The sequence below is a fragment of the Dendrobates tinctorius genome, unplaced genomic scaffold (genome assembly GCF_039654945.1).
Source record: "Dendrobates tinctorius isolate UK_male_01 unplaced genomic scaffold, ASM3965494v1 ptg000216l, whole genome shotgun sequence".
NCBI lineage: Eukaryota > Metazoa > Chordata > Amphibia > Anura > Dendrobatidae > Dendrobates > Dendrobates tinctorius.
In genome coordinates this window covers 772269-794792 of record NW_027361883.1, presented here as the reverse complement: position 1 = coordinate 794792, position 22524 = coordinate 772269, and the positions used below count along the sequence as shown (strand labels likewise).

Here is a 22524-nt window from a genome sequence, read left to right as displayed (position 1 = left end):
AGTCCTTGGCCCCCTTCTCTTCTCTCTCTCTACACAGCCCCAATTGGACAGACCATCAGCAGATTTGGCTTTCAGTACCATCTTTATGCTGATGACACACAACTGTACACATCATCCCCTGACCTTACCTCCGCTGTACTACAGAACGCCACTGACTGTCTGTCTGCAGTCTCCAACATCATGTCTGCTCTCTATCTGAAATTCAACCTCTCCAAAACTGAACTTCTTCTGCTCCCACCATCTACCAACCTCCCTAAATCTGACATTTCCCTCTCTGTGGGTGGCACCATAATAACACCCCGACAGCAGGCGCGCTGTCTGGGTGTTATGTTTGACTCCGATCTCTCCTTCACCTCCCATATACAATCTCTTGCCCGCTCGTGCCGCTTACACCTAAAGAACATCTCTAGAATCCGCCCTTTTCTCACCATGGAAACAACAAAAACTCTCACTGTCGCCCTGATCCACTCCCGCCTGGACTACTGTAATGCTCTATTAATTGGCCTCCCTCTCACTCGACTCTCCCCTCTCCAGTCTATCCTTAATGCAGCAGCCAGGGTTGTCCATCTGGCTAATCGTTACTCAGACGCGTCCGCTCTTCGCCAGTCGTTACACAGGAGGCCAATTCATTACAGGGTACAATTCAAAGTACTTGTTCTCACCCACAAAGCTCTCCACAGTGCGGCACCCCTTTACATCTCCTCCCTCATTTCTGTCTATCGGCCTAACCGACCGCTGCGCTCTGCAAATGACTTTCGACTAACCTCTGCCCTAATCCGTACCTCCCACTCCCGACTCCAAGACTTCTCCCGTGCTGCGCCAATTCTCTGGAATGCTCTACCCCAAGATATTAGGACCATCCACAATTTGCATAGTTTTAGGCGCTCGCTCAAAACACATTTGTTCAGAGCGGCCTATCACATTCAGTAATCAAAGTCATGTTATGTTTGTGTGTGTGTAGCCCATTCACTATCTCCATCTAACCCCCACCCCCTGAAGATGACTGGACCATCATTGTAAATACATCATTGTAAATACAAACCTGTGCTTTGTATCTCCCCCACCTCATTGTAGATTGTAAGCTCCCACGAGCAGGGTCGTCTTATTTCGCTTTAATTATTGTATTGTTAACGTTGTTACTTATGACTGTTGTGTTTGAAACTGTTCAACTGTAAAGCGCTGCGGAATATGTTGGCGCTATATAAATAAAGATTATTATTATTATTATTATTATTAATACGAGCCCTCACATAGCCTCCTATATACAATGAGCCCTCACCTAGCCTCCTGTATACAAAACGATCCCTCACATAGCCTCCTATATACAATACGAGCCCTCACATAGCCTTCTATATACAATAAGAGCCCTCTCATAGCATCCTGTATACAAAACGAGCCTTCACATAGCCTCCTATACACAATACGAGCCCTGACATAGCCTCCTGTATACAAAACGAGCCTTCACATAGCCTCATATATACAATACGAGCTCTCACATAACCTCCTATATACAATACGAGCCCTCACATAGCCTCCTATATACAACATGAGCCCTCACATAGCCTCCTGTATACAAAACGAGCCTTCACATAGCCACCTATATACAATACGAACCCTCACATAGCCTCCTATATACAATACGAGCCCTCACATAGCCTTCTATATACAATAAGAGCCCTCTCATAGCGTCCTGTATACAAAACGAGCCTTCACATAGCCTCCTATACACAATACGAGCCCTGACATAGCCTCCTGTATACAAAACGAGCCTTCACATAGCCTCATATATACAATACGAGCTCTCACATAACCTCCTATATACAATACGAGCCCTCACATAGCCTCCTATATACAATAAGAGCCCTCACATAGCCTCCTGTATACAAAACGAGCCTTCACATAGCCACCTATATACAATACGAACCCTCACATAGCCTCCTATATACAATACGAGCTGTCACATAACCTCCTATATACAATAAGAGCCCTCACATAGCCACCTATAAACAATACGAGCCCTCGCATAGCTCCTATTGTCACGGCCACCCGGTCCCACGATACTTACCTGGGCTCCCGCCGTGTCTCTGGAGTAGGTCTGTGACATGCCTTGTGGCACTTTCGGGTCCTCGGAGGGTCCAATGTCCGCGCATGCGCATGAGGTCCCGGCAGGGTGCTCCTTCTACACATCATACTGTGGGAGTGTCATGACCTGGAAGTTTAGCCCTGTCATGGCGGCCACCACTGGGTATATCAGACTGCCTTATGCCCTGGGTAAGCCCCTGAGTATCGTCTGCTTGTCTCTAGGATACCAGTTGGTATCGCTGCGGACATTTCCTGTATTCAGGTCCCCTCTGCCCTGCCCACAGCCCGGTACACTTCCCAGTGTGCGCTCTGCCCTGTCCTCAGCCCGGTACAATTTCCAGTGTGCGCTCTGCCCTGTCCTCAACCCAGTTCACTCCCAGTGTGCGCTCTGCCCTGTCCTCAGCCAGGCACACTTCCCAGTGTGCACTCTGCTCTGTCCTAAGTGCGGTACATTTCCCAGTGTGCGCTCTGCCCTGTCCTCAGTCCGGTACACTTCCCAATGTGCGCTCTGTCCAGTCCTCAGCCCCATGCACTTCCCAGTGTGTGCCCTTTCCTGTACCAGGTACACCTCCAGCCTACGCTCAGGCCTGTCCCAGTTCCGCTCCCAGAGATCTTAGTTTCGTTCCTGCCTTGTGTCCACGGTTTCCCTTATATTGATCCCTCGCTCCTACTTCCAGTCCCTCACGCTCTCCTGGTCTCTGACAAGCCAGTCCTCTGGTACCAGCTATCGTGGTATACTTTCCCCCTGGGCCTGCCCCAAACGCTCCCTAAATAGGGGTCGGTTCCATCTGGTGAGCGCGCAAGTTGGTCTTCTCCAGGAATCGTGACACCTATATACAATACGAGCCCTCACATAACCTCCTATATACAATATGAGCCCTCGCATTGCCTCCTATATACAGTATGATCCTCCACATAGCCTCCTACATAGTGTGAGCCCTCGCATAGCCTCCTATATACATGCAAACATCCCATACACATATGCAGAAAAAACAAGAAAATAAGAGCACCCCATACCTCGTGCTCGTTCCTCAGGAGCTCAGCTCCCGTCTCCGCTCCAATGACTCTCCGCACAGAAGATGTGATGTAATGACATCATCATGTCTGCTGTCTCACACGCTAACTGGTGGAAAAATGAGTCGGCGCCACCGTTCACCAATATATTCACCTGCGGTCTGCATCCTGAGGAATCAGATAGGGGCAACATCGGGCAGTGGTAGACATGCAGCGGCATGGCGAGGACCAGGGACCACTGTTATCAGCCCTTCGGTTGTCTCGGTCAGTGGCCTGGAACAACCAGAGGGCTGGATGTGGCCTGCAGCCCACAATTTGCCCAGCTCTTGAGTAAAGGATGGTTAGTGGATGGTCACCATATCCCAACAAGGTGGAGAAGTAAGCAAGGAGATGGCGGAGTCATGTTTTTGGCCAGAATCATGGGAAGATAGCTGGCAGCCCTCTGAGGGTCCCTGAAGGTATGAAAATGACCTTGGCAAAGTACATAGTTTCTGACTGACCACTTTCCTCCATGGTATAAGAAGAAGAGCGCCGTCCGTAGAAAAATCATCTCCATGCTGATATGCTGCAAAGAAGATCGGAGTCATTGGCTGCTATGGACATAAAGGAGAGAAACTTATGGGGCGCCCACCACCCTCCCCTGACAGCCCTATTGAGAACCTTTAGAGTATCCTCAAGCAGAAGATCTATGAGGGTGGGAGGCCGATTACATCAATACAGCAGAGCTGGAGGCAATCCTGACATCCTGCAGAGAAATCCAAGCAGAAACTATCCAAAAATTCCTAAGTTGAATGGAGGCAAGAAGAATTTGGAGCATTTTGAGTTTTCTTAGTTTTGAAAAAAAAAAATCCTGTTATCACTGGGATGTTTGTCCAATAAATGTGATTGGAGCATTATACAGACTCATCTGTATCGACCATGTAAAAAAATCAGAGAAAAATAGCATGTGTAATAATGTGGACACCAGAGTATACATAGACTATATGGATAAAAGTATGTGCCCCCCCTACATTCTACCTCCAGGGGCTTTTCTGACCTCCCATCCTACATCCATAGACATAATATGGAGTCGCCCCTCTGCAGATATAACGGCTCCCGCTCTTCTGAGAAGGATTTCAATACGAATTTGGAGGAGTCTGTGGGAATTTTTGCCACTTCATCCAGAAGAACATTTGTGGGGTCAGACACTGATGTTGGGGGGAGTTCGGGATCACAGTCTCCATTGTAGGTATTTGATGAGGTCAGGCCTCTGTGTGGCCGCTCATGTTCCTCCCATGTCTGTATGGAGCTTGTGCACTGGGCACAGTCATTGGGGACAGATAAGGGTCTTCCCCAATCTGTTCCCACCAAGCTGAAGCTACAGTTCTCCACAATGTCTTGTGCTGAAGATTAAGATTTCCCATCACTGGAGCTGAGGGTCTGAGGCCGCCCCCTGATAACAGCACATAGCATTATCTTCCTCCACCACCTGCACAGGGGGCACAATGCAGTCAGGGGGTAACGTCCTCCTGGAATCACCAAACCCAGACTCCTCCATCAGACGAAGATAGAGAAGTGCGATCAGTCACTGCACAGAACACTTCTCCTCCAGAGTCCAGGGGGTGGCGGCTTAACACCATTCCATCCGATGCTCGTCATTGTGCTTGGTGATCTACGGCTGCAGGCAGCTGCTCGGCCATGAAACTCACGGCGGGGGCGCAGTGTGTGTGCTGTTACCAGAAGAGGTAACGGGTAATGGGTTCAGCAGAGCTGTGGTGACTTTTCTGCCCTCTGCTCCTCAGCACCCAGCTGGATGTTATACCCCTGACATAAGTGGCCGAATGTTACATACTAAGGGTAATGGGGCTGGATGTTATACCCCTGGCTGGAGGGGTGGATGTTACATATTAAGGGTAATGGGGCCGGATGTTATACCCCTGGCACGAGGGGCTGGATGTTATACCCCTGGCACGAGGGGCTGGATGTTACATACTAAGGGTAATGGGGCTGGATGTTATACCCCTGGCTGGAGGGGTGGATGTTACATATTAAGGGTAATGGGGCTGGATGTTATACCCCTGGCACGAGGGACCGCATGTTACATACTAAGGGTAATGGGGTTGGATGTTATACCCCTGGCACGATGGGCTGGATGTTACATACTAAGGGTAATGGGGCTGGATGTTATACCCCTGGCTGGAGGGGTGGATGTTACATATTAAGGGTAATGGGGCCGGATGTTATACCCCTGGCTGGAGGGGTGGATGTTACATATTAAGGGTAATGGGGCCGGATGTTATACCCCTGGCACGAGGGGCTGGATGTTACATATTAAGGGTAATGGGGCTGGATGTTATACCCCTGGCTGGAGGGGTGGATGTTACATATTAAGGGTAATGGGGTTGGATGTTATACCCCTGGCACGAGGGGCTGGATGTTACATATTAAGGGTAATGGGGCTGGATGTTATACCCTTGGCACGAGGGGCGGATGTTACATACTAAGGGTAATGGGGCTGGATGTTACATATTAAGGGTAATGGGGCTGGATGTTATACCCCTGGCTGGAGGGGTGGATGTTACATATTAAGGGTAATGGGGTTGGATGTTATACCCCTGGCACGAGGGGCTGGATGTTACATACTAAGGGTAATGGGGCTGGATGTTATACCCTTGGCACGAGGGGCGGATGTTACATACTAAGGGTAATGGGGCTGGATGTTATACCCCTGGCACGAGGGGTGGATGTTACATACTAAGGGTAATGGGGCTGGATGTTATACCCCTGGCACGAGGGGCTGGATGTTACATATTAAGGGTAATGGGGCTGGATGTTATACCCCTGGCACGAGGGGCTGGATGTTACATATTAAGGGTAATGGGGCTGGATGTTATACCCCTGGCACGAGGGGCTGGATGTTACATATTAAGGGTAATGGGGCTGGATGTTATACCCCTGGCACGAGGGACCGCATGTTACATACTAAGGGTAATGGGGTTGGATGTTATACCCTTGGCACGAGGGGCCGGATGTTACACACTAAGGGTAATGGGGCTGGATGTTATACCCCTGGCACGAGGGGCCGCATGTTACACACTAAGGGTAATGGGGCTGGATGTTATACCCCTGGCATGAGGGACCGCATGTTACATACTAAGGGTAATGGGGCCGGATGTTATACCCTTGGCACGAGGGCCCGGATGTTACATACTAAGGGTAATGGGGCTGGATGTTATACCCCTGGCACGAGGGGCTGGATGTTACATACTAAGGGTAATGGGGCTGGATGTTATACCCCTGGCACGAGGGGCTGGATGTTACATACTAAGGGTAATGGGGCTGGATGTTATACCCCTGGCACGAGGGGCCGGATGTTACACACTAAGGGTAATGGGGCTGGATGTTATACCCCTGGCACGAGGGACCGCATGTTACATACTAAGGGTAATGGGGCCGGATGTTATACCCCTGGCACGAAGGCCCGGATGTTACACACTAAGGGTAATGGGGCTGGATGTTATACCCTTGGCACGAGGGGCTGGATGTTACATACTAAGGGTAATGGGGCTGGATGTTATACCCCTGGCACGAGGGGCGGATGTTACATACTAAGGGTAATGGGGCCGGATGTTATACCCTTGGCACGAGGGGCGGATGTTACATACTAAGGGTAATGGGGCTGGATGTTATACCCCTGGCACGAGGGACCGCATGTTACATACTAAGGGTAATGGGGCTGGATGTTATACCCCTGGCACGAGGGCCCGGATGTTACATACTAAGGGTAATGGGGCTGGATGTTATACCCCTGGCACGAGGGGCGGATGTTACATACTAAGGGTAATGGGGCCGGATGTTATACCCCTGGCACGAGGGGCTGGATGTTACATACTAAGGGTAATGGGGCTGGATGTTATACCCCTGGCACGAGGGGCTGGATGTTACATACTAAGGGTAATGGGGCTGGATGTTATACCCCTGGCACGAGGGGCTGGATGTTACATACTAAGGGTAATGGGGCTGGATGTTATACCCCTGGCACGAGGGGCTGGATGTTACATACTAAGGGTAATGGGGCTGGATGTTATACCCCTGGCACGAGGGGCGGATGTTACATACTAAGGGTAATGGGGCTGGATGTTATACCCCTGGCACGAGGGCCCGGATGTTACATACTAAGGGTAATGGGGCTGGATGTTATACCCTTGGCACGAGGGGCGGATGTTACATACTAAGGGTAATGGGGCTGGATGTTATACCCCTGGCACGAGGGGCGGATGTTACATACTAAGGGTAATGGGGCTGGATGTTATACCCCTGGCACGAGGGCCCGGATGTTACATACTAAGGGTAATGGGGCTGGATGTTATACCCCTGGCACGAGGGGCGGATGTTACATACTAAGGGTAATGGGGCTGGATGTTATACCCCTGGCACGAGGGGCGGATGTTACATACTAAGGGTAATGGGGCCGGATGTTATACCCTTGGCACGAGGGGCGGATGTTACATACTAAGGGTAATGGGGCTGGATGTTATACCCCTGGCACGAGGGACCGCATGTTACATACTAAGGGTAATGGGGCTGGATGTTATACCCCTGGCACGAGGGCCCGGATGTTACATACTAAGGGTAATGGGGCTGGATGTTATACCCCTGGCACGAGGGGCGGATGTTACATACTAAGGGTAATGGGGCCGGATGTTATACCCCTGGCACGAGGGGCTGGATGATACATACTAAGGGTAATGGGGCCGGATGTTATACCCCTGGCATGAGGGACCGCATGTTACATACTAAGGGTAATGGGGCCGGATGTTATACCCCTGGCACGAGGGGCTGGATGATACATACTAAGGGTAATGGGGCTGGATGTTATACCCTTGGCACGAGGGGCTGGATGTTACATACTAAGGGTAATGGGGCTGGATGTTATACCCCTGGCACGAGGGGCGGATGTTACATACTAAGGGTAATGGGGCCGGATGTTATACCCCTGGCATGAGGGACCGCATGTTACATACTAAGGGTAATGGGGCTGGATGTTATACCCCTGGCACGAGGGGCTGGATGTTACATACTAAGGGTAATGGGGCTGGATGTTATACCCCTGGCACGAGGGGCTGGATGTTACATACTAAGGGTAATGGGGCTGGATGTTATACCCCTGGCACGAGGGGCTGGATGTTACATACTAAGGGTAATGGGGCTGGATGTTATACCCCTGGCACGAGGGGCTGGATGTTACATACTAAGGGTAATGGGGCTGGATGTTATACCCCTGGCACGAGGGGCTGGATGTTACATACTAAGGGTAATGGGGCTGGATGTTATACCCTTGGCACGAGGGGCGGATGTTACATACTAAGGGTAATGGGGCTGGATTTTATACCCCTGGCACGAGGGACCGCATGTTACATACTAAGGGTAATGGGGCCGGATGTTATACCCCTGGCACGAGGGGCTGGATGTTACATATTAAGGGTAATGGGGCCGGATGTTATACCCCTGGCACGAGGGCCCGGATGTTACATACTAAGGGTAATGGGGCTGGATGTTATACCTCTGGCACGAGGGGCGGATGTTACATATTAAGGGTAATGGGGCCGGATGTTATACCCCTGGCACGAGGGGCCGGATGTTACATACTAAGGGTAATGGGGCTGGATGTTATACCCCTGGCACGAGGGGCCGCATGTTACATACTAAGGGTAATGGGGCTGGATGTTATACCCTTGGCACGAGGGGCCGGATGTTACATACTAAGGGTAATGGGGCTGGATGTTATACCCCTGGCACGAGGGGCCGCATGTTACATACTAAGGGTAATGGGGCTGGATGTTATACCCCTGGCACGAGGGGCGGATGTTACATACTAAGGGTAATGGGACTGGATGTTATACCCCTGGCATGAGGGACCGCATGTTACATACTAAGGGTAATGGGGCTGGATGTTATACCCCTGGCACGAGGGGCCGCATGTTACATACTAAGGGTAATGGGGCTGGATGTTATACCCCTGGCACGAGGGGCGGATGTTACATACTAAGGGTAATGGGGCTGGATGTTATACCCCTGGCACGAGGGGCCGCATGTTACATACTAAGGGTAATGGGGCTGGATGTTATACCCCTGGCACGAGGGGCGGATGTTACATACTAAGGGTAATGGGGCTGGATGTTATACCCTTGGCACGAGGGGCCGCATGTTACATACGGGGGGCAATGGGGCTGAAGGAAAAACGGAGCTCACAGACAGACATATATGCAATATCTGATGCATTTCCCCACGCAGTGTAAGTCTGTATACTGAGGCAGATTTGCGCTTTCCTTGTGTAGTTTATCTATGGGTATGTTATATACTGTGCGCAGACGTGGGGTGCCATTACACAGGAATCCCTCTTATGTGCGACCTCCGTGTGCTGCGCTGTCATAACACGACTACTGATCACAGCCGGAGAGAATAACTGCAGGAAATTACCTCTCGCTGATTTGGTTGTATCCTAAGAGTCATTAATATCTATTGCTCCTTTTATATCTTCCAGATGTTTTTGGCTCTAGTTGGGACTTGTCGAAGCTTCCTATGTCGGAGGCTGTGGTCACCGAATGACGCCTATACCACAGACCATAAATCTGCACATACATGGAGTCCTGAGCGGTGATGGTGGAGAAGGCGATCCTATTCTTATAAAAGCTTATCAAGGACCATTGATTCCATATAAAATCACCATGCTTATTGGCGGGTTAGGCCCAACTTCTTGACTTCAGCAGATCATTCAGGATTACAGTGCCATGTAGTGTGCTGAATTTCCGAGACCTCCAGCTTTCAGCTGAAACCTACGGTAGTAACTGTTTTTCCTACAGCGCCCCCGCAGGAGACATGAAGCAAAGTATATTTCCTTTTAAAGAGGTTTATCAAAATTCTCATACTGGGTTACAAACAAACAAAAAAAAAAAACAGAAGCTACACCAATCTGCCAGATCCATTTCTGGGGCTGACTGGTCCATTGCCAGTCTCTGATTCCTCCTCGGTGTGCCATCACAACACTACAGCCGATCACTGGCCAGGGCGGCATTGGAAGGGGAGATCAGTAAGGGGAATACAGTATTAATTTCTTTACCCCATCTGAGTGTTTTCTTAAAATCTTTTAATTCCACAACCAACCTTTTAAAACCAAAACAGGAGTCCATGTAAAGCATCGGTTGGCCAGGTCCTACCAACCGAGAGACACCAAGTACAAGACCAATTCTTCTTCAGTCATTGATGTAGTTGCTTCTTAAGATTTACTGTATTCATTTCGGGCATTGGTATTATTCGCTTCGGTCCCTGTTTTTAATCCAAATTAACCTGCCATGTTTTTGGAGTATTGGAGGAAAAGAACATGGAGGAAAAATACAAATCTTGGGTCCTTCAAGCAGGACACTGTGCTACCCACAGTGGTATGTTAGTTAAATTTATGACCAGAGACGGTAGAATCAATTCATAGAACTCTGATCCAACCTATAACCATGAATGGCTGGGAGACTGGCACCATCAATGGTCTTTTGGGTTGGTCGCCACTTGAGTACATTTTTAACAACGCAACGAGAATACTCTGTGACAACTATTATGTACCAGGCAATGAAGAGGCCTTAAAAACCCCCCACTGCAATCCATTACATTTCACGCACAATCACAAATGTTCTTCATGGAGCAGTGAAGTGGGATCCATAAACTTTGGATGATCACTCAAGATTTAAGCAAAGAGATTAAGAACCGCCCAAGGCCTTAGGAGTGCAGATCTCATGAGGCCGTGTTTATCAAGGTGCGGCATGCAGCGATTGCTGGGCGCCTGTGCCGCGCTTCTTCGCTTTAATGACAGCACCACAGCTGTGCTTTTGACCCGTCCAGGTGAAGAGTTAAAATATGAGCCCATTAAATGTTATCATTAAAGATATCAGCAGCAGAAAATGACTCAGGTCATGCCGAGATGGGAACATAAAACAGGAAAATTAGTGATCTATCTACTTGCCAGAGGCAGGAACCTGTCACGGAGTGATAATCTCTTCCTATAATGCACATTCCTCTGCACCACCACCCCCTCGCTCGTCACTCAGGCCTTTCATCCTCTGCCCAGTCACAACCAAACACAGGGAGTCGTAGCCTTCATTCACCACCAAACGGCAAGAATATCAGGCTATTACATATAATGGCCTGCTCCCTGCCACAGCTGCAGCTAACATGAAAGCCTCAAAATATCAGGAAGCACCCACATATGAGGTCACCACTGACCACCTGCCTTGATACTAGGGCAGGGGCCATCGGCTAAAGTGATGTCCTTCACTTTAGGACAAGCTTAAAATGAAACCAAATGTGAAGCTGTGTCAAAGTTCTCTTCTGGCGAGATGGTTTACTTCTACTCTTGGAAATTACACATCCAATATCTCGTTACTTGTTCAATTCCTGCCGTGTGAAAAGTTTCTTGCCTGTAATTACTATGGAGAGAAAAACAGTGGGATCTAAAAAAACACAACTGAATAGAAGGGATCAATAAGAAGTTTCATCAGAGGTGCTATGTTCAATGTGACAAATGATTAGGAACATCAGTTCACAACTAAAGCTCCATTCCAACAGAAGATCCATCATCAATGGTGATCAGAGCCCATTATGGCAGATGATCCATCACCACTTATGATCAGGGTCCATCAGGGAATAATGGTAGAGGATCTATCACCGCCAAGGATCAGCGTCCATCACGACAAAGGATTTATCAGCGCAGATGATGATGATAGTCCATCATGGCATAAGATTCACCATCATAGGTGATCAAAGTACATCTTGGCAGAGAATCTGTCAGCACAGGTAATAAGAGTCAATCAAAGAATAGGATCCATCACCCTCGACGATCAGAGTACATCATGATAGAGGATTCATTAGCACAGATGATCAAAGTCCATCATGGAATAGGATCCATCACCACTGATGATCATTATCCATTATGGCTATGGACCCACCAGCGCAGAAGATCACAGTACATTATGGCACAAGATCCACCATCACATGTCATCAAAGTGCATTATAGTATATGATCTGTCAGCACAGGTAATTGAACAACCAACATGGAATAGGATAGACCCTGAGAATTGGTCATGATGAATCATGGCAGAGGATTCATCAGCACTGATAACAGTCCATCATGGCACAAGATCCATCATCACAAGTAATCAAAGTACTGTACATCATTGCAAAGGGTTCATCAGCAAAGGTGATCAAAGTCCTTCAAAAATTAAGCATTAGAGGATCTGTCTCCAATGCAACACTGGACCAAGATTCAAAGTCAATCAAGGGAGATCAGCCATCAGCACAGGTGATAAGAAGCCATCACAACAAAGTGTCATCAGCAGAGATGACCACAGTCCATGATGGTACAAGATCCATCATAACCAGTAATCAAAGTTCATCATTAGAGGTTTCATCAGCAAAGGTGATCAAAGTCCTTCAAAAATCAAGCATTAGAGAAGAGGTCTCAAACTGCATTTCTCAAGGGCTGCAAACAGGTCATGTTTTCAGGACTTCCTTGTATTGCACAGGTGATAATTTAATCACCTGCACAGATAATGATTCCAGCACCTTGTGCAATGCTAAGGAAATCTCAAAAACACGCATGGTTTGCGACCCTCGAGGAATGCAGTTTGAGACCCCTGCATTAGAGGATCAGTTTCCAATGCAACACTGGACCAGGATTTACCAGAAAACAAGATCCATCACAGCATAAGGTCCATTTCAACATAGGATTTATCGGCACAGATGATCAAGTCAATGTCTTCTAATACACAGAACTGGGGTCCATCATAATAGAGAACCCATGAGAACAGAACGTATCACAATCCACAACAGAAGATCTGTGAATGGAAGATCAATCACACATGGACGACTATCCTGACAGAGATAAGGAGGGTCCATCACAACAGAAAATCAAGATCTTTCACAACAGAGGAGGGGAAAACAAGAAAAGAATACTGGGTTATTTTACACCAATCTAATTACACAAAACACAGTCCATGGGATGGCCATTCTTGTGTTTGATACAACTTGTCCAAAGGAAAGGAATTCAATTCCTTACCTAATGGCCAGTGGATAATCCTTATCCATAAACATCTACAGATCTGAGGCTGCATCCTGTCGGCACGATCAGGGCACTTTACACTTCTCAGGTGACCTTAGGCTCCTAAAAATAAACAAAAAACTGACCACGATGGGGGCTTGACCAGAAAAACAGCGGGTAATTCAGTCACCTATGTACAAACACACCTGGAGAGCTGCCATCTTCAGAGGCAGATAAGCCCCGCAGACATAGCAATGCAGGACATACCTTCCATCTGTCGTCATCTCTACATCTTCTCATTGTCAATGTCTCGTCTCCTCAGGAAACGTCTGAAGCTCTGTGGCCGATAGATGCCTGACAGAGCAGAGATGGAGTCATTTAGGAATGAATGAGCAATCAGGACATGTAAAACATAAGTACAAAATATACCGGTACTTATAGACAGGTTTACAGAGGGACAATTTCGGAAAGAAGTCAAAATTTGGACTTGAGCCTAACAGAGATGCAAACACAGAAGCGGAAAATAGCAGTTTTACTAAGCCAAGTAGAACAAAATTCTTAACACTAAGACTAATTATAGATTACCATCTATTGCTTAGTATTTGGTTGGAGCAGTCATGCCCACCGGGCACCACTCCTGCCAACCTCGGTTTACCCTGGCCCGTAGGCAGGACCCGAGCACCTGCTCTCCTCATTCTATCTGGACAATCCTTTCAAGGCTCTACTGGGCCTCCTGGTTGAACATTCCTGAAGACAATTTCCCCAACCAACCTGGCTACTGTTGCAGACCCAAATGATTGTTTGCCGCCTGCACTGACCAATAGCTTATCCTACCAAATTGAATAGTCTGCTCACCCTTGAACCCGGGCTTTTGGACTGCGCTTAGCAGATTTCACGAACCTTCAGCTGTTCAAAATGGATGCAGCATCAAGATCATCCTTTCATCAGCCTTGCCTGTCCGTTGTAACGCCGAGATCTGCTACCGCCCTGACCCACTGTATTAAAATGATCCTACCACCTGTCCTTGAAGTTAATGTTGCCTCATGTTCCAGACTTCATGTACAGTCATTTGTCTCCAATGGACGCATCGCCAATATAATCTTTCCCCCTACTTTGCTGGTCTTAACCCAGAAGTTGACTATGCCCAGGTAGGTCTCATGACAGCAATTACTGCTATTTAAAGGGTTATTTGATAAATTCATAAACCGTGTGTGCTATTTTGACGCGTTTGGCGCAAAAAAATCTCAACGAATACACAAGGCACAAAATTGACTATTAAAAAAAAAAAAAAAGAATGAATCAGGCCAAAAGTCTTAATTCCTTAGATTAGAGATCTGGCCAAAGAGAACCAGACTAGGTACATTGCTAACACTAGAAACACCCATAGTTACGGACTGACACCGGAGACGAGTATCTGAAGCGGATACCCCAATAACTTTAAGAGGTGATGGTAAAAAGTGAGATGTGACAGAGGCGACCACTTCAAGGGGAGATCAGATTGTAATAAATTGGGGTCACTAGATAAAGAACAGCTTAGAAGTGTGAGTAGCTCTCCAGTAGGTCTGAGGTTCTCGTAAGATTTTCCAATTAGGAGACCGCCGGGGGCATCTGTAAGGTCTCAACTAGGACCGAATACAGACCCTCACATGTACGATACCCAGAGGTGTCAGGGGGACACATTGCAGAATTTACCAAAATTCATTACCAGCAAGTGAGGCAAATGAGGACTAACCCAAGTTGTGTACCGACAATAACATACAGCCATCATTATAAGTAACGATTCACAGATTTATAGGTAGATCATATCCCAAAAATATCTACAGGTGACTATGGAATCACATACAGCGCCATATGTAGCCATGAGAGATAATGGGTGATAGATGGCTTCTCCTCAGGATAGGTCACCAATATCTGAAGGAAGGACAGCGGCCTGACTCCCAGCACGCCCACCGGTCAGTTGATTGAAGGGGCTGCGGCAGACGTCCATACATTGTGCAGTGCACGGTACCACAGCTCTTTTGTGCATATGAATTGTGGAGCGTACGAAGTGGTGCTGTGCCACATCTGACTTCGGAAGTGCCAGAGATGGACCACCACCAACTCCTGACCTAAACTTACAGCCTCCCCGATTTGAGTCAGGAGAGCTGCAGTCAGTTTAGGCATCTTGGTGAATAGAGGGACTGGGAAATATGCCGGTGTGAACGAAGCCTGAGTCAGAGGGTAGAATATCCAGCTCCCCATGAGGTAGCTTTCATTGTGACCTTTTATTCACCTGGCCGGTTGGGATCTACTGACCGGTGTCCTGCCGCTTTGGGTGTACGGCCCATTTGGTGTTTCCAATGGATTATCTGTATGCAGCGCTTGCTACACCTGGCATTACGGGGGTGAATACCGCTATTGCACCCGCCGGGCCATGCAACTGAGATCTGATCCGATGACTTGGTGAGATACGTACTATGAGGAGACATTTCGGAGGGGCCAATGTTCTTGCACAGCGCTGTATCCGGAGCCTGCACGGCACACGGGGGGGGGGGGTTAAGGAATTGGGGTTGGATGGGAAGCAACAATAAGTAGAGAAATGGTAGAAATGACAAGTACAGGGGCGGACGCAACACCCGGACGCTATACCATAAGCGCGAGCATGTGGCTGGCGCTACAACCATACCACTAATGACGATACAATACAGGCTGACATTTGTGCAGATAACCAAATGCTTCCATTTACATTCCTGCATCTTTGTTTATCAGCCTAATACGTCTGGGCACTTTTAATGAAGGGTGGGCAGCTCTCGTTAATAGCTGGTGTCACCATATCGGAGGAGCGCCAGGGGCTGTATATGTGGAAAGATGGTAGGACAGCCTTGTGCTACCAGCTGGCCCGGACTTACTAAATCGCTGCGAGGCCGCAGATGCTATTTTTGGCCGATCTTGCAGAAGATTCTTGTACAGCGCGAGTCCCTTTGTATTTCTATAGTCCGGGCTCATCCATCGGCCACCGCGACGTTACATCAGTGTGTTATAGACAGCTGCTGTCGAGATTATTATAGCACGGGCTGGCCCGGCACCACATCACGGTCTACAGCCCCGACATACCTGCTGTCCCCATAATAAGACACCTGTTATCCGAGCGCCCAATATATACAGTTGTGGCCAAAAGTATTGACACCCCTGCAATTCTGTCAGATAATACTCAGTTTCTTCCTGAAAATGATTGCAAACACAAATTCTTTGGTATTATTATCTTCATTTAATTTGTCTTAAATGAAACAACACAAAAGAGAATGAAGCAAAAATCAAAACATTGATCATTTCACACAAAACTCCAAAAAATGGGCCAGACAAAAGTATTGGCACCCTCAGCCTAATACTTGGTTGCACAACCTTCAGCCAAAATAACTGCGACCAACCGCTTCCGGTAACCATCAATGAGTTTCTTACAATGCTCTGCTGGAATTTTAGACCATTCTTCTTTGGCAAACTGCTCCAGGTCCCTGATATTAGAAGGGTGCCTTCTCCAAACTGCCATTTTTAGATCTCTCTACAGGTGTTCTATGGGATTCAGGTCTGGACTCATTGCTGGCCACCTTAGAAGTCTCCAGTGCTTTCTCTCAAACCATTTTCTAGTGCTTTTTGAAGTGTGTTTTGGGTCATTGTCCTGCTGGAAGACCCATGACCTCTGAGGGAGACCCAGCTTTCTCACACTGGGCTCTACATTATGCTGCAAAATTTGTTGGTAGTCTTCAGACTTCATAATGCCATGCACACGGTCAAGCAGTCCAGTGCCAGCAAAGCAACCCCAAAACATCAGGGAACCTCCGCCATGTTTGACTGTAGGGACCGTGTTCTTTTCTTTGAATGCCTCTTTTTTTCTCCTGTAAACTCTATGTTGATGCCTTTTCCCAAAAAGCTCTACTTTTGTCTCATCTGACCAGAGAACATTCTTCCAAAACGTTTTAGGCTTTTTCAGGTAAGTTTTGGCAAACTCCAGCCTGGCTTTTTTATGTCTCGGGGTAAGAAGTGGGGTCTTCCTGGGTCTCCTACCATACAGTCCCTTTTCATTCAGACGCCGACGGATAGTACGGGTTGACACTGTTGTACCCTCGGACTGCAGGGCAGCTTGAACTTGTTTGGATGTTAGTCGAGGTTCTTTATCCAACATCCGCACAATCTTGCGTTGAAATCTCTTGTCAATTTTTCTTTTCCGTCCACATCTAGGGAGGTTAGCCACAGTGCCATGGGCTTTAAACTTCTTAATGACACTGCGCACGGTAGACACAGGAACATTCAGGTCTTTGGAGATGGACTTGTAGCCTTGAGATTGCTCATGCTTCCTCACAATTTGGTTTCTCAAGTCCTCAGACAGTTCTTTGGTCTTCTTTCTTTTCTCCATGCTCAATGTGGTACACACAAGGACACAGGACAGAGGTTGAGTCAACTGTAATCCATGTCCACTGGCTGCAAGTGTGATTTAGTTATTGCCAACACCTGTTAGGTGCCACAGGTAAGTTACAGGTGCTGTTAATTACACAAATTAGAGAAGCATCACATGATTTTTCAAACAGTGCCAATACTTTTGTCCACCCTCTTTTTTATGTTTGGTGTGGAATTATATCCAATTTGGCTTTAGGACAAGTCTTATTGTGTTTTTTCATTTAAGATAAATTAAATAAAGATAATAACAAAGAATTTGTGTTTGCAATCATTTTCAGGAAGAAACTGAGTATTATCTGACATAATTGCAGGGGTGTCAATATTTTTGGCCACAACTGTATATAGGAGCCACTACATTGTGTCATGAACCACTGGCTTGTGGCATATGTATTCACCCCTTCTGCTGTCAGTTGAACCGTGACAGGTGGCCTTTATGGAAGAGTGGGCAGAAAAAAAGACTTCATTTAAACATAAAAATTGTAAGGCTCATTTTGAGTTTGCCAAAACACATGTGGGAGACTCCCCAAATGTATGGAGGAAGGTGCTGTGGTCAGATGAGACCAAAATTGAACTTTTTGGAAACCAAGGTAAATGCTAATGTCTGGCATCAGATCAACACAGAACACCATCCCATCAGTGACACATGGTGGTGGCAGCATCACACTGTGGTGTTGTTTTTTTGGTAGCAGGGTCAGGGAAAATAGTCCAAGCAGAGTGAAAGATGGATGGTGCAAAATGCAGGGATATTTCTGAGCAAAACCTGCTTCAGTCTGTCAGTGATTTGAGACTGGGACAGAGGTTGAGGTTGACCTTCCAACAAACCATCTAACTTTAAGGAGTTGGAGCAGATTTGCCTTGTGGAGTTGGCAAAAATCTCAGTGACAAGATGTGGAAAGCTCATTGAGACTTATTCAAAGTGACTTGCAGCTGTGATTGCCGCAAGAAGAGGCTCTACAAAAGTACTGATTTTTTGGGGATGAACAGTTATGCACACTGAAGTTTTCAGTTATTTTGTCCTATTTGTTTGTTTCACAATAAAAAGAAAAACAAATGTTCACAGTTGTAGGCATTATATGTACACGAACTGATGCTAACCATCAAACAGTGAAATTCCAGCTTGTGAGAAAGCGAAACATGGAAAATGCCATGGGGGCTGAATACTTTCACACTGTAATATTATATATATACCCCAACAGTTTTGTCAGCGATCCTTTAGTTTCCTTTCGGGATCGACATTTTGCGTACCAGATTACAATATACTCCCAATATTGGCCCATTAATTGCAAGCAAGATTTGTTATTTTGCGCATCCAAAAAAGTAATTTTCCTAACAAATTCATTCTAGGCCATGTTACAAAAATGAGTACTCCCCAATGAAAGTTTTGAGTTACGTTCTCATGATGAGTTTTTGGTCAATTTTTTTGTGCTGCATATCTTCAAAGAAATGCAAGTGACCTATTTTACTTAATCGGTGCAGAAATGAGTACAGAAAACCTGCATCATCAAAAACTCATGGTGGGAACTTAGTCTTAGGCACGAAGCTAAAGAGTAGCCTACAAAATGCTAACAAGAATTCAACCTCAAGTAAATCTAATTATTCACTACACAGGTGTCGAACAGACAGGTGATTGTAACAGGACGTTAATTAAAGAAAAACGTTTCCCATTTCATGTTGTCATCAATGGCACCACATGGAAGAGAAATGTCACAAGACATGAGAAAGAAAATTTCTTTACACAAGAAACTTATCAGTCAGATACTGGCGCAAAAGTGATACAAAAATTTTACAAAGATGAAACTGCAACATCTCCCAGAGATGTCCAGACCAAATATGGAAGTTAACATCTATACTGGAGCGTTGTCTGATGAGAAGAGGTGAAGAAAATCGATATGGAAGTTCACTGCAGTTATCTAAAGAAGTAGAAACCCAAACTGGGGAGACAAAATCCAGCGTAAACTGAAGAGGAGCAGCAGCATGAGGGTTGTCCACAAGGGAATCCTCTCCTAAAGCCCATGAAAAAAAAAGCTGCCTACAATTTACCAGGGCCCATGCTGAAAAATATGAAGACTCCTGAGATTCTATAACCTCCATGGATGAGACGAAGATAAAAGTTTTTGGAACTGATGGCTGCAAAACCGTATGGTGTCGCAATAGTGAGGAGTAGAAAGAAAAATGCCAGGTGCCTACAGGGAAACAGGGTGGAGGCTGTGTCTTTATATGGGGCTGCATGAGTGCTGCTGGTGTCTGTGAACTACATGTCAGTGGTGGTATTATGAATTCATAGATGTACTACTCTATAGTGAAAGAAGATGACGCCATCACCCCACGCACTTGGTAGACAAGCACGTCTCCAAAATGATTCAGTGGCCAAGTGTCTCCTGATCTAAACCACCTATGGAGAGACAAGTTGTCACCACTCTCCATCCGGCATTGAGACTCCGAAGAATGAAAAAAGATCGATGTTGCAATATGTCGCCAACTTGTCCATTCCAGGCCTGGAAGACTCGGTGCCGTCCTTAAAAATCTAGGATATCATGCAAAATACTAGACGTAGTTTGGATGTGGGGTGTGAGTAAAACGAAAGAATCTGTAATGAAAGCTATATTATTAAACTTACCTTCATGTTATGGGTTAAAATGTGTTCTATGAAACTCAGAAATGTCAAAATGTGGTAAATTGGTAATTTGTTCAGTGAGATATTGATTAAACTCTTACCTTTCAAGGGGGTGTACTCATTTATGCTTAGCAATATATATATTCAACACACGCATAACAAAAGAAAAAAGTAACCCATCCACTTCATTTCCGGATTCTTAGCATTCTGTGTGCAGACGATACATAACTGTGTATATAACCCTGAGCAGCGCTAACAAGATCTCCGGCGTAAAACAATATCTCATAAGGTCACAACGGGAAAAGGAGAAGAAAAAAAAAAATCGGAGAATGGAATGCTAAAAATAAACAACCAAAAGTCCGGCCATTGCATCTCCATATCTCATAGAATCCAGAACACAGTCGTTGCAGATTTTTGGGGAATGTCCAGTATTGTCCTTGAGGCCGCAGATTCTGAAATATCCCAGCGATATTGGGATTGTTAGGATTTACCCCAGAAGGGAGACGACAGAAGCAATCTGCGGACAGACGCTGACACCCTGCTGGCTGGGATGGTTGCCCTCTTCCCCCACACTACGAGGTGCGTGCAGTTCTTGGGCTCTTGGCGGGCTCTAGTCTGGATCCATCTGTTTGGAGGGCAGCCTGCCTGCTTTGAATCTGGACTCAACCTGTCTGCTGCCATATACAGGGACCCCAGCTAGATCCTGTCATTCCCTGAGGACACCAAATATTCTCTAGATAGTAACGCCACTGCAAGACACACACTGTCATTTCTACTACACACTAACTCCTGCTCTTCACTAGAGACCATGTCATGTCCTGAAGTGGTCACATGAAGCTCTGCTATGCAGTAGGCCGCCTCTCCATGCTGCAAAGATAATTCACGTCCCCCCAAATCAGACAAAGGGAAGGCTGGTAAGACCAAAGGATTTGGGTGAAAGAAAATTCCGGTAGGTAGTGCAAAAATAGAGAGTTGCTGTTTGAGTGGCACCTGCCATCTCTCCTGGGCCTCCAGATGACTTCTCCATGATCTTAAGAGGCCCCTGGACATTCAAGGAGACTTGGCAAGTATGATCACGAGTATATATTGGTTTACAAGACATATGGTAGAACGCTGGAGAAAAACCAAGAGAGCACCACTATGAGACAAGTCATTGCTTCCAGTAACCCAACTACCAGAGTAGCAGGACAAACAGTTGGTCGTGGATCTAATAGCTGAAGCGACTATTGCCAGAGATGAGAACAGCTACTTGAAGATACCAGAGATCTAGAACAGGGGAGACTACTTGTGCAACTCAAGTGAAGGAGAGCTAGAAAAAGAAAACTATGTAGAACACTGAAAGACTAAGAGTATTTGGAAAAAATATAGAGAAAGTGGCACCGAAGAGAAAACTTTTGTAGACTTCTTCAGGTGTAAAACATTTCCTAAAACCTTTAGATACTGAAGATGGGCTTAAGAATGGCACATAGGGCAACTTTTATCTTTGACCGGAAACTCTACTTACTGGCAGGAAAACCAAATGGAAGATTGAACATGTACTACCTAAAATGTAATGAGGGTCTTCAGAATTGTTCTGCATTTTGACTACATAGGTTGTGGGCCATAAGACCTACCAACCAGTAAGTACAAACCGAGCATCACTAGGGAAAATGTATTTTATATATGCCTTCAAAGAAAAGGATTGCAGGTGCCAAGCGTTCTTTCCATACATGAGTGCCCACAATGTTGACCGGGAGAATGAAGATGGTTGTCTCCATACTCCCTCCTCTATGTGAACCCTTCCAGACCTGTTCACATCTAGAGGCCAGATGAAACCGGCTAACAGCCACGTAGGATCTCACCCGATGGTTTAATACCAAAATATATCCCATTTAGTTGGGTGAAGTTTTGTTTCATATAGAGCCCTCGATGTGCCCCTGTGATGTACAGCAGTGTTGGGAAGGAATTAGGATTACATTTTTGAGGAGGGCATGGTTAGACGATGGGTGCACCGCTCGGGATGAGTAGTTGGGTACCCTAAGTTCTTGGCATTGTCACACTGGGCACACCTGCCATCCAGCAGCTGATATACACAGTCTATTGACAATACACATTGAATGTAGTCATTTTGTGCGAGCTGACAATCCGACATGTGAGAGGAGGTTGGTGTTCTTATGTCAGGAGAGAACATGACAGCTTGCGGAGAGCGGGAGCTGCATAGGGGACAATCACATTCATATCTGATTTTGTTATTGTGATGTAATTGTGACTTGTCCTCATTTACATTAGCAGTCAGACTGCAAAACAGATGGCAAGGTTTAGATGTATTAAATAATCTCTG

The 22524-nt window shown here is 46.6% G+C and overlaps 1 protein-coding gene across 4 annotated transcripts in view; it reads right to left on the bottom strand.

The window, feature by feature from the left end:
- The window catches only part of SFXN5 (sideroflexin 5), a 260274-nt gene that overhangs the window by 37687 nt on the left and 200063 nt on the right, over positions 1 to 22524 (bottom strand). For 2 of the 4 annotated variants that reach the window (XR_012222340.1, XR_012222341.1), the window contains one exon: positions 13427 to 13513. The exons of the other annotated variants lie outside the window; for them this stretch is intronic. The gene's annotated coding sequence lies outside the window, so the exon portion shown is untranslated. The remainder of the gene's footprint in view (positions 1 to 13426; positions 13514 to 22524) is intronic. 4 annotated transcript variants of the gene reach the window in all.